Source organism: Pelophylax lessonae (assembly GCF_965119305.1).
Source record: "Pelophylax lessonae genome assembly, chromosome: 3".
NCBI classification, from domain to species: domain Eukaryota; kingdom Metazoa; phylum Chordata; class Amphibia; order Anura; family Ranidae; genus Pelophylax; species Pelophylax lessonae.
The window spans coordinates 623,948,009-623,961,858 of record NC_138770.1 but is presented as its reverse complement, the minus strand read 5'-3'; positions in this window follow the sequence as shown (position 1 = coordinate 623,961,858).

Sequence of the window (13,850 nt, the reverse complement as noted above, 5' to 3'; positions counted from 1 at the left end):
TTGGAAAGATGCAGGGTGTATCTTTTGTGTCTGTTCCCTATTGCAGTAGTTATTATTAATTTGGAACCACTAATCATTATGAGGCTAGGAGTTGCCTATCTATTACATTTCCAGAACAGATGGCGAGCTTTGCCTTAGGGTCCTTTCACACGTATGTCCGTTTTTCATCCCGTTTTTTTGCATGTCAATGGGGTTATGGATGTCAGCAGATGACCATCCGCTGACATCCGATTTGCGTCCTTTCCGATCAGTTCCGTTTTTTGGGACAACGGAAGAAAAGTAGGGTTCTCTTCCGTCCCAAAAAACGGAGCTGATAGGAAAGTATGCAAATCGGATGTCAGCGGATGGTCATCCGCTGACATCTGCAATCCCATTGACATACATTATCTCCGTTTATCATCCCATCCGTTTGCGGATGATAAACGGAAAAACGGACATCCGTGTCCGTAAAAAAAAAAGTGCCGAAGCGGATCAAAAAACGATCCGCCCTGTGTGAAAGGACCCTAAGAGGAAATTTACAGGTGACCCTGAGAATCCAAAACGAGGAGCTTATATTTAAAAGGGGCAATAATGCAAACTTGAGATTTTGAGTAAAGGTCTGCTTTAATGAAAGCTGTAGATCTAAAAAGGTTAATAATGATTTCTGAACTGACAAGCTGATATGAGACTTAAGTGTTTGGGTCTACATCTGCTTTAATTTACCAAAGCTATTTGATTGATTGATCCTGTCACTAAACTGTGGTTCAGGAGTTGCTATACAATTCCTGGATCCCCCCTCTTGCACCTCTGTGACAGATTAGGGGGTGTCCCTGCTATATCTCTCTCCCCGAGTTGTTATTTTTAGAATGACCTCTGTTAGTGTAAGGCGTCCTTAAAGTTTTGGAGTTTCTACGAGCAAATATAATATTATGGGTGAAATATATACCTCTGCAGCGATAGCGTTCCTTGAAAAGGAAGGGTCCCCTTAATGCTATACAGAGAGATTGTTCTAGAAAACTTTTTTTAAATGATGTCGCTCTGCCTTCTTGCTTTTTTTTTTTTTTTTTTTATCGTTAGTGTTTGGTATGTTTAGATGAAAACTGAGCAGCTGTCAGTTCTCTGTGAATTTCACACCCGCATCACGCGTTCAATTTATTAAAGGCAAGCTCTGTGGCAAAATCATTCACACTCATGTCTGCAAGGGCAAACAGCACTGTATGTATCAGAGCCGGTAGTGGGCAGTCAAAGGTGGGATTTGCGTTTGGTTAATAAGGGAAATAAAAGAAAAAAAAAAGTTTAGTGCTATTATTTATTGACTGAAGAAATTGCTAAAATTGTGATCTCAAGTGCCCAAAATAAAATAAAAAAATGATTTTTAGCAACATAAGTGGCTTTAAAACTTTGACTGTTAAATATATTTTAACAGCAGAAATCTTGCTTGCATGAATATTTCATGTTATTATTCACATCAATGGACATGATTATGATTTTTTGCCTTCTTTTTAATGAATCCAAGTCTGTATATGGTCGTTCCACTGTCAGCTACTGATCTGCGGCATTTGAGGAATGACCGAAGGTTAAGAGAATTTGTGACTTGATATCTCAGTTACTGGCAGTTTCCTTTGTTGTACTTGTTTGCTGAATCTGCCCTACACTGTTATGCCTTCAAAAGGTACATGAACTTCAAAAAGGTTCTACAATGACTTAGTACTTAACCACTTTACCACCGGAGGATTTTGCTGTCTTACGTCTGGGCCACTTTTTGCGATTCGGCACTGTGCGACTTTAACTGACAATTGCGCGGTCGTGCGACGACGTACCCAAACAAAATTTACGACCTTTTTTTTCTACAAACAGAGCTTTCTTTTAGTGGTATTTGATCACCTGTGCAATATTTACTTTTTGCGCTATAAACAAAAAAAGAGCAACAATTTTAAAAAAATAACAATATTTTTCAAATTTTTTTATAAGAAATTCCCCCCCAAAAAAATGTAAAAATCAAAATTTTTTATCATTTTAGGTCAATTTGTTTTCTGCTACATATTTTTGGTTAAAAAAAATCGCAATAAGTGTATTTTGATTGGTTTGCGCAAAAGTTATTGCGTTTACTAACTAAGGGAAAAATTTCTGTCATTTTTGGTGTTTTTTTTTTAACGAGTAATGGCGGCGATCTGCGATTTTTTTTGCGGGACTGTGACATTGCGGCGGACAGATCGGACCCTTGACTGCAATTTTTGACACTTTTGGGGGTACCAGTGACATTACTACAGTAATCAGTGCTATAAATATGCACTGTTACTGTAAAAATGACACTGGCAGGGAAGGGGTTAATTTTTACTGGTGATCAAGGGGTTAATGTATGCCTGGTGCTTACTAACGTGTGTGGGGGGAGGTGACTGAGTGACACAGGGACAGATCGCAGGTTCAGCTATGCTGAACCCTGCAATCTGACCCTGTCTGTCACTTAGGAGATCTGCCCGCTTTGTTTACACAAGCGGGCGGATCTCCACACTCGATTCCCCGACGATCGGGGAAGAGCGGCGAAGATCACCGCCGCTCCTCCCCTGGCCCGACTTCCGCTGTGACTGAATACATCGGGAGCGAGCCTCCGGCGGCGCGAGCGAGCCTGCGGCGGCGCACGTGCGCCGCCCACAAGGGGAGGAGTCCAGCGACGTAGGTCTACGTCGCTGGACGATAACTAACCACTTTGCCGCAGTACAGTTAACGTGACTGGTCGGCAAGTGGTTAATGTGCATAATGAGAAGCGATGAGTGAACTGAGCAATGTTCTGCTCACTGTGGTTCACCAAACAATTGGAAAAAATCTGCAAACACCGAATATAACACCCAAACCCCAATGGAGTCTATGGTTGCCGAATCTTCTGATTTTTTATCTGCCCTTTTTCATGGTCAGTTTGCAATTTTTTGTTAAAAATAGCACGCAGACCTGGGCACTGCCACAGAGAACATGCACCAATGTAAAAACGCAATGCAATTTTTTTTAAATGCCTTTAGGTGAGGGTCATTTTAGAGACTTAAAGCATAACTCCACTTTTGTTGGGAAAAAAACATTCTCCTCTGGGTGATCTCTATACATTGCAGGGGTCATAACAAACTTTGTTGCAGTTTCCTACCTTTTGTTATTCTGAAGTAATCACTGTTTGTTTCTCTGTGCATCTGTGCAGAATGGGTCTAGTGGGAGTGGTTTTATAATTATCAATCAGCTGTGCAGCTGCAGAGCACTAATGAGGAAAGCTTCTGGGCCTGCATCCTTTTAGTCGTGTTCTTATTGGGAGTATCTCACCAAAAATTACATTTTTATTGCAGGGGATGCCAGAAATCTGACATGTATCTTAGGCAGACTTCTGGGAAAATTTGTGAGCCAATCACACTAGCAGGAAATCATGTTTCTGGGGGTGTGGTCAGTATACATTCTGTGTACAGAACAGCTCCAGGTAGCCATATTGCATTGCATTTCCAGAAAATTACAACAGCAGCAGATTGAAAAGGAAAGGTCATTTTTAATAACATTCTATTACAATATTTGTGTTGCAATTGTATACGCTATATTGTTTTTGTCTTTTTTTGCAATTGTTTTTCCCCACGAAAGTGCAGTTACCCTTTAGAAATGCATTATTTCTTTTAATAACATGCTTGGGAGATGCCTTGAACCTGCATGTAAGGTGGCGCACTGGTAAGCTATTGTCGCTAAATCACTTTTCCAATGGCTTTGTTCTGTCTGTAAACAAAGTGACCGAGGGATACCCCTCAACATCTATATCAGACCTTTATCCAGGATTAGGGTTTGGCATAAATTTTAAGGTGGATTCCCCACACAAACACACAAAAAAAAATCATGGTGTCTACAGTTACACCCAAAAGTGAAACTTCCGCTTTAAGGTCTCCTCCCTGGCTACTATATGTGAAAAAGAGCTTTTGGGGAGGGGGGGGGGGTGGAGGTACCCGATTTTGACAGGTACCTGCTCCCACTTCTGTTCCAGTCACCTTAGGCAATCGGAATAGTAAGTCCTCCTTCCCGAAGTCTTCTGGGACACATGACAGGTCCAAGAAGACTTCAGGACCAGTCACAGAGCGCAGCTGTCAAAGCCGGTGCCCATAGTGGAGATGCCGGCGGCGCTGAGGGAGGACACAGGTCGAAACATGGCTGGGTTGAGTACACCGCTGGATCGTGGGACAGGTGAGTGTGCGTTTAGTAAAAGTCAGCAGCTACACTTTTTGTAGTTGCTGACTTTTAATAAGCAAAAAAATTACTGGAACTCCATACCAGACCAGTATCCAAGCATGCAGCCTGGCTGGCCAGGAAAGGAAGGGGCAGCAGTGAGCAGCCCCCCCCCCCCCCCCTCCTGAACCAAATTACATGCCCTGAGTAGGGAACCTTGTCAGGGGGTCCTCTGGAAAAGCGCTTTGTCCCCATGCTGATAGTGTCGAGGGCTTCTAACATACATCCCAGTCCATGGATTTTGACTCTAACCATATGTGGGAGTAGTTTAGTCCCCCCCCCCCCCCATTTCCTTTCTTTATTTTCAGACACTTTTTATTTGGTGCATTTATTTTCACTCCTGATGAAGCTTTTTTATTAGGCGAAAAATGTTGAGTTTTATGTGGTGGTAAGTTATGGAAGAAGATAACAGTTTATATAATATGTTCTACATTTTGGACCCAGGTGGCACAATGTCTTGGGCCAGCCCTGTAAATATATATATATATATATATATATATAAAATATATATATATTTTTTATCCCATTTTGAATATGTGGTGGGAATTGTTGTAACGCTTTATGGTCCTCTGAGACTATACCATTGACGTACACTCTTACACTAACAAAGTTCCTCCGGACATTTGAATACGTTGGTATCTATACAGTTTTGTATAGGATCCCCATACCAACTCTACACGTGCTTACAAGTAACAGCTGGCATCCTACTTTATGAGAATATAGCATGGAATAAAACCATGCTCTCACTTTCGAGCATTGATATTAGGCGTGCTAATATACCCTGAAATGTTTCGTCCGCCGTGCATCTGTATTAATTGCACATACTTTGGTCGGTTCTGTGAATTCCTCCCTTCATCATTAAGTGTTATTTTTAAGTAAGAGACCATCGGAGTGACATTCGGCAACCCCGGTTTAATCTGGTGATAATGCCCTTTGGCTTTTCAAGGAAAGCTCCCCCGTGCCTAGGACCCAGAGATGAGTTCTGAAAGTGACACCACGGCGGAGCTGTGGCGAGATGAACGCCGTACTGGGTTGTGACTCATTTGACATTAGGAAAACATAATAATGTTACTGGAGTCAAATTGAAACTTACTGGATGACTAATACAGGGCACAAGAGAAAGTCTTTTACAAGGCAGCAGCAGGACATATCACCCGGCTGAAGTAAGACACTACCAATAACAGCTGAAGTAAACAGAAGGGAATACACAATCGAGCCGTCAGATCATGTGTGCGCTAAACTGTCATATTTCATTTAAGTCAACGCATGGTGATCTATTAATAATTTCATGTAGTATCCCGTAGTAAATTCTTCTGCTTTTAACTGAGACGCTTTCACATTTCTCTTTACCTATCATATTTTTAAAATAGAAATAAACCCAACCAGAAAAATCTCATATCAACTTTATCATGGTATTGTCATTTCCTAAGTCATTTTCATTGCAGAAATACCGGGTGATCCTGCCAGGAAGGTCTTTTTGTTTAGGTACTTCACAATCACAAAAGATCACAAAAGAAAAATTGGCTGGACATATACTTTAACTACTTTCCCTCTGGAAGATTTACCCCATTAATGACCAGACCATTTTTTGTGATGCGGCACTGCGTTACTTTAACGGATGCTGTGCCCAAATAAAATGTATGTCCTTTTTTACCCAGAGATATAGCTTTATTTGGTCGTATTTGATCACCTCTATGTTTGTTTTTTTTTTTTTTTTTGCGCTTTACGGCACTGCGTTACTTTACAGGACGCTGTACCCAAATAAAATTGATGTCCTTTTTTACCCAGAAATAGAGCTTTCTTTTGGTGGTATTTGATCACCTCTATGTTTTTTTTTTTTGGAGTAATAAACAAAACAAACCGACAGTTTTGATAAGATATACTTATAAGAAATATAAGAAATAAGAAATATAAGAACTACAATACTTTTTGCTTTCTGCTATAAAACCTATCAAATAAAAAAACTGTAAAAAAAAATTGAATTTCTTCATCAATTTACGCCAAAATGTATTCTGCTACAAATTTTTGGTCAAAAAATCCCAATAAGTGTATGTTGATTGGTTTCCGCAAAAGTTATAGCATCTACAATCTCTGGGATATTTTAATGGAAATGTTATTTATTTATTTATTTTTACTAAAAAATAATCCTGCTATAATTCGCAATCAGCGACGCATTCAGCGACACTTTTGACACTTTTTTGGGAACCAGTGACAGTGATCAGTGCTAAAAATATGCACTGTCATTGTACTAATGACAGTGGCTGGAAAGGAGTTAACATCAGGGGTGATCAAAGGTTTAAATGTGTGCCTAGCCTGTGTTTGTGTACTCTGTGGAAGGTGATTTTACCAGGGGAAGACATTGATCCTTGTCCCTGTTTTGCAGGAACACAGGATCAATGCCTTCCCTACTGACAGAATGGTGATCTGCTTTGTTTTGTTCTACCTGATATGATCGGCGGATGCCGGCGGATATCAAGTCCACAGTACACACTGATCGGCTCCCACTGTGTATAATCACAGCTGCAGCGGGCCACCGGTGGCGCGCATTAGCAACTGCTACCCAGAAGTGCAGGATCACATTTATATATATATATACGTGATCCTGCGCACAGCCGCCACCCTATAGCAGTAAAATGTGGTCAACCACTTGCCGACCACACACTGTAGCTTTATGATTACAGTGCAGGCCAGCTGCGCAGAATCACGTACAGTATATATATATATATATATATATATATATATATATATATATATATACAGTATATACATGATTCTGCATCTCTGGATAGGGGGCTCACGCACCTGCCGCCCTGGCTGTTCTGTGATTTATCCTGGCCAATGATTGACTGCTGGTACCCGGTGATCAGCTCTGATCTTCCCCTAACACAGCTCTGTGAGTGTAAACAACACAGAGCTGTGTTCAGAGACAGTTGATCTTGTTGGTTGTTCATTCCCTGCTAAGCAGGGAATGAAAACAACTAGATCCCCAGTAAAAGCAGCACACAGTACGACAATACTGCATGATCTCACAAAATCTCACAGTTATGGCACGGGATCTACCCAAAGGCAATGGTGAGTTTGGCTTCCCAGGGGGTATCTGTGCAGCCAGGGCTACATCACCACTGCCTTCAGGGAAACCAGAAAACACGTAAGTAAAGCAAAAAAAATATATCTTTTTTTAAATGTTGGTTTCACATCAGCATGCAGAGAATGATGCATGCTGGCGTAAAGTTCAGGGAAAATGGGGAAAGGCTTTAATATTTCAAAATGTGAATGTAAAATAAATCCACCTTTTAGAGCCCCTTTTACACTTGTATAACCTGAAAGTGACTTTGGCGTGACTGTGACGCAACATGAAGCAATGCCTGTGTAATCTTGAGGTCTATGGACCTCAAGTCCCATCAAAGTCAGACCAAAGTAGTGCAGGGACTACTTTGAAGTCGAACAAATATGAATGGAATTTATTGGAAATCATGGGGTATGACTTGTCATGTGACGTGCAGTCCCAAGTCGCAGGACACGTCGCACAAGTGTGAAAGGGGCCTTAAAGAGTTCCTTTTTTCATACATGTTGGGTGGAGTCTTAGACTTATTTAGAGATAAAAACAACAACCTAATGTAGTTTCACTTTCTGGGTTGACCGTTATATTTACTTAGCTTTGCAAAAGGAGGAGATTGTGTACATTGCTAATAAAAATATAAAAATAAATAAAAATGGCTGACGCAGAATTTCAGCTAAGACCCTTTTTTAGTTTTGGCTCAAGTGAGGAGGGTTTGTTTTTTGAGAGACGTACCCTTGGATTTTGTTCTAGTGATCATTGTCTCCATGACCAGTGTAGAATAGATGTCCCCAACCTTATACCCTGGCTGAAAGGCCAAACTCTACCCCACCCCAAAAACACCTCACATTTCTAACCCAATAAATGAGACCACACAACGAGTGGAGTAAAAAATTGGCCATAGCAGCCTTTTTATTAACAATTTCAATTAATATAAAGGAGAAAATATTCCTTAAAACAGAAATGGATCCGTCGCTTAGCCTGTTGGTCTTTTAGGCACCCCCAAAATGTTCCAATCATGCACTGCGGACCTTTATCCTAATAGGCCTCAAGCCCGCAACACACGGGCTTGGAGACAACACACTCTCCGCAGCGCAACCATTTCAAATTCCATTTAAACCATGGGTGTCCAACCTTTTGGCTTCTCTGGGCCACATTGAGTGTAAAGAAATTTTCTCGGGCCGCATATTAAATATATACTATATTTAAGGTATATAAGTAATAAAATGCTGCCGCGCCCTTCACGCGCCGCCGCGCCCCCACACTAATTTAACACAACTAGAGGATGATCAAATGAAATGGAATAAGTATACAGAGGTTTACTTCTTCTGAGCGATAATAAAGGGACACTCTAACCACCATGACCACTTAAGTGATTTCAAGTGGTCATGGTGGTAGGAGTCAGAAACACTGCACATGCTCACCTACCGTTAGTTGGAAGCTGCTGTGGCGGTGCCCCCGACCTGACTTCTTTCCTACCCAGCAAAAAAAAATTGTCAGGGGGCAGTGGGCCGCATTGCCTGAGGTTCTGGGCCGCATGTGGCCCTCGGGCCGCAGGTTGGACATGCCTGATTTAAACTGACATTAACTGGAATGCACCATAGGGACACATACCAACGATGGGTCCCGAACCATACACTTATCCTAAATTTTTTACCCCCCCGCCAGCAAAGACCAACAAAAAACGCCCAGCTGCCATCATATCCATACAAACAATAATAGAAAAAGGAAAAAAAAAACATTAAACAAACAACCAATTATGACAAATAACAGGGAGGGTGGGAAGCTCCTTCCTCTGCGTCTGTTGATCTCCCTCTGGACGCCAATATAGGAACCACCCCTCCTAAACTGCCCCAAACCCCACCCAGACATCCCCTCCTCCAATCAGATAATCCCCCATTTTACTCAACTATACCTTTTCTTAATTTAACTCTTTCCTGACCTGTCTCCCCTCTTCACCTGGTCATGTCTGCCCTACGCTATTTTTTTCTTACGCTCCGGACCCGTTTCCCGATTGGCTGAAAGGAGAAGCCATTCTATTGGCGAAGGAGGAGAAGGAGGAAGGAGTCGCAGGGGAAGCCCGACACGGAGGAGACTGAGGGGGAAGCCGCCACCGCCACTGCCTCCACATGTCAGTCCAGGGTGAGTGAGCCGGTGACTGGGGGGGGGTATGGTGTTGGGGCTGGAGCTGGTGTGGCCCGGGGGGGGGGGTATGGTGTGCGGGCTGGAGCTGGTGTGGCCTGGGGGGGGTATGGTGTGCGGGCTGGAGCTGGTGTGGTACATCTGCTGCCCCCCCGGCCCATGGAGCACAGGCCACCACTGGCCAGGGACCCCCCCTCCCGCCGCCTTCAGCGGCTCACCCGGGTCTCCCGTCCCACTGGGCAACCATCCTGCAGGGCCGCCGAAGAGAAGACCCGATCAAAGCTGCATTCGGCTCTGATCGGGTCTCCATGTAAAAACCTGGAAGTGATGTCAGGTACTTGGCTCCAAATTAAAAAAAATGACAGCATTCCAAACAGCCAAACTTGGCAATAAAAAACGATATTGGTCGATCACTAGTGATTTTAGTGGTACATCTACTGATCTTTGAACGGATATTTCACTTAACTAGAGATTGATTTCTATATTTTTGTTTTGATTTGTTTCTGTTCTTGCTTTCTCTATTTAAAAAATCAGCAATATTCTAGATCAGTAAAATATCACATTGTGAAAAGGTTAGGCTTATACTGTTAAATGAATTGCTTGCAAATGCATAGTTGCAAAAAAAACATCAGCCCATATCTAACGAGCCATGTGGTCGGGGCGAGGGGAGTTTGTGGTTTCGCTTTTGTGGTGAACTCTTGAATGTCTTGCCTAAGTTTCATTTCACTGTAATTTCTCAATACACTCTATGGCGTATTGCCGTTACGTAATACATATTTAATCGTGTGTTGTCCGTATGTTTGGTTTGACATTTTATTGACCTTTAAATAACTTTACAAGCACAAGTGTATGTTGTAAGTTGGAATTTATGTTTTCGGTGAAATGCTATAATACCATGTCTTAGGGTTTTAAAGTTAAACTCTCACATGTAAAAAATAAAAATTAAATGGATATCCTGTAATGAGTGGAGGTCAGAGGGAGAAATCATTTTCCCTTCTGACTTTTTTTTTACTTGAGAATTCTTAGCAGTAGGGTCAACTTTTAGCAGTGTGGGCAGCAGTAAAGGTAAATGGGTCCTGCCTTCTACTACAGGTATCAACATAGAACATGGCCTAGTGCACCCAGTGATGTGCCTCCATCCCTTCATAATATTTCCATAAAACTAATTTATTTGTCCTGGGACTTTAAATGAGGAACAGCTCATACAACCAATAAATAACTAGTTTCTAACATTGTTGGTTAATAAATTAATACATTTTGCTTCCAAAAAGAGTTTAAAATGGTAACAAGCTGATTTGTAACGAATCCATATTATTGCATTTCATACATACAGGCTTTACCCCCCTCCTGACCAGGCCATTTTATGCAATACGGCACTGCGTTACCTTAACCACTTAAGCCCCGGAAGATTTTACCCCCATTCCGACCAGGGTTTTTTTTTTTGCGATTTTTTTACTGCGTGACTTTAACGGACAATTGCGCGGTCGTGCGACGCTGTACCTAAACGAATTTAATGTCCTTTTTTTCCCACAAACACAGCTTTCTTTTGGTGGTATTTGATCACCTGTGCGATTTTTACTTTTTGCGCTATAAACAAAAAAAGAGCGTAAATTTTGCAAAAATAACAATATTTTTCACATTTTTTTATAAGAAATTCCCCCCCAAAAAAATGTAAAAATCAAAATTTTTTAACATTTTTGGCCAATTTGTTTTCTGCTACATATGTTTGGTAAAAAAAAATCGCAAAAAGCGTATTTTGATTGGTTTGCGCAAAAGTTATTGCGTTTACTAACTAAGGGAAAGATTTCTGTAATTTTTGGTGTTTTTTTTTTAACGCGTAATGGCGGCGATCTGCGATTTTTTTGCGGTACTGCAACATTGCGGCGGACAGATTGGACCCTTGACTGACATTTTTTACACTTTTGGGGTTACCAGTGACATTACTGCAGTAATCAGTGCTATACATATGCACTGTTACTGCAAAATGACACTGGCAGGGAAGGGGTAAACTTTATTGGGGAGGGAGGGGTTAAGTGTGTCCCTAGGGGCGTGCTTTCTACTGTGATTGGCTGTGGCTACTAGTGTAGGAACAGTGATCAACGGTCCTACATAGTTGAACCGTCTGATCACTGTTTCTACACAGGGGAGAATGACAGGCGGCTTGTTTACATCAGCTGCCTGACTTTCTCCCTCTGTACTGACGATCGGTGAGTGACCGGCGGACATCGGGTCCGCCGGTCACACGCACTAACTTCCCTGTGAACGAGCCGCGGCGGGCTATTGGCTCACAAGGAAGTGACAGGCAAGTGACGTACCGATACGTCACTCTGCCTGGCCGGGGCTGACCGCCGCAGTATATAGTCGTGCGGCGGTCGGCAACCAGTTAACTGACAATTGCGTGGTCGTGTGCGACACTGTACCCAAAAAAAAAAAAATTCATTTTTTCCCCACAAATACAACGTTTTTTTTGGTGGTGTTTTTGGTGGTGTTTGATCGCCTCTGCTTTTTTTTTATTTTTTTGCGCAATAAGCAAAAAAAGACCGACAATTTTGAAAAAAAATATATATTTTTTTACTTTCTGCTATAAAACCTTAACATACCCAATAAGAAAAAAAAATTAAAATCAAATTTCTTCATCAATTTAGGCCAATATATATTTTGCTAAGTATTATTGGTAAAAAAAAATCCCAATAAGCGTATATTGATTGGTTTGCACAAAAACTGACAGGTGTTCTAATCCCTCTCCATTCCATCCAAAACTAAAAAATAAAAAAATTCTACTTTAAGATAAGAAAAACTTTTGCCTTTGCAACTCCTTTACCTGGAATTTAGAAGTGTAGCATTATCTCCATACTTCCCCTATAGAAGTATAGTCGGAGCTTCCCAAATAGTACACGGCCACCACAAGCACCAGTCTATGCACTCCATCTCCAATAACTCAGTCTTATGGGATGTCTTTTTGATTTTTATTGCTAAAACTTTAATCAGGAGAGGGGTTAGGGCATGGGACACTCCAAAATGAGGCCTACCTGATTAGGATTTAAAACAATGGCATTCAAAATTATTTTAGGGACTAAGTACTGAGAACTATTCATCATCTCCACATATATATATATATATATATACGCCTTATTATATATATATATATATATATATATATATATATATATATATACGCCTTATTATGTACTTCTGGATTGGGGGCGCGCAGTCGGCTGGTTTGCCGCTTCTGCTGTGATTTGTCCAGCAGAAGCCGATCAGCATGTGCCGGTAAATGCATGTCTGCCGGCACCCACCGATCGTCAGGAAAACTCACAGAACAGAGCTCTGCCTATATAAACAAGGCAGAGCTCCATTCTGACAGGGGGAAGAGATTAATTTTCTTTAACTGCAAAGCAGGGAGAAAAAACCAACACTTCCCTTAGAAAAAGCATCTAACACAGTACACAAAAACCCTGACTAGGCACACATTTTACCCTTTCAGTGCCCTAGATGTTTAACCCTTCCCAGCCAGTGTCATTAGTACAGTGACAGTGCATATTTTAGCACTGATCACTATATTAGTGTCACTGGTTCCCACAAAGTGTCAAAAATGCCAGTTAGTGTCAAATTCTCTGCCGCAATATTGCAGTCCTGCTATAAGTCACTGATCCCCGCCAATAATAGCATAAAATAAATAAATACATAAAAATTCCAATATATATAATCTAAGTTTATAGACGCTTTAACTTTTTGGCGCTTATTGGGATTTTATTTTTTACCAAAGACATGTAGCAGAATACATATTGGCTTAAATTTATGAAGAAATGTGATTTAAAAAAAAAAAAAATTATTAGATGTTTTATAGCAAAAAGTAAAAAATATTGTGTTTTTTTAAAAATTGTCGGTCTTTTTTTTTTTTTATAGTGCAAAAAATAAAAAAAACTCAGTGGTGATCAAATACCACAAAATTATAGCTCTTTTTGTGGGGAAAAAATGAGATAACTTTTAATTGGGTACATCATTGTATGAGCGCACAATTGGTAGTTAAAGTAGCGCAGTGTCGTTATGCTAAAAGTGGCCTGGTCATGAAGGGGGGTAAATCTTCAAGGGGTTAAAAATCTAAAGAGAAATTGTCTAATCAGATTGTATTGTATGGCCTGTTCTATAGACAGCCTAAAGAGAAAAAAAGGTCTTCACTGTCCCATGCCACCAGCAGTGCCAAGGGGCGTTGGTGCTGAAACTATGTAGGAGGGAGATCAGGCCATTGCATTGCCTTGTGAAAGCCACTGTAAATGACACCATAGTTTGGGTATGGAGGAGCATGTGACCAATATTATTTTGCAGTGCTGGAATGTAATGGTCAATTTCTAGGCCTGGAAATCGTCACCTGAGGATGATGTCATCAATTCTGTATAAGCTCCAAGCTTACATAGGAGTTGAAAGAGATCAG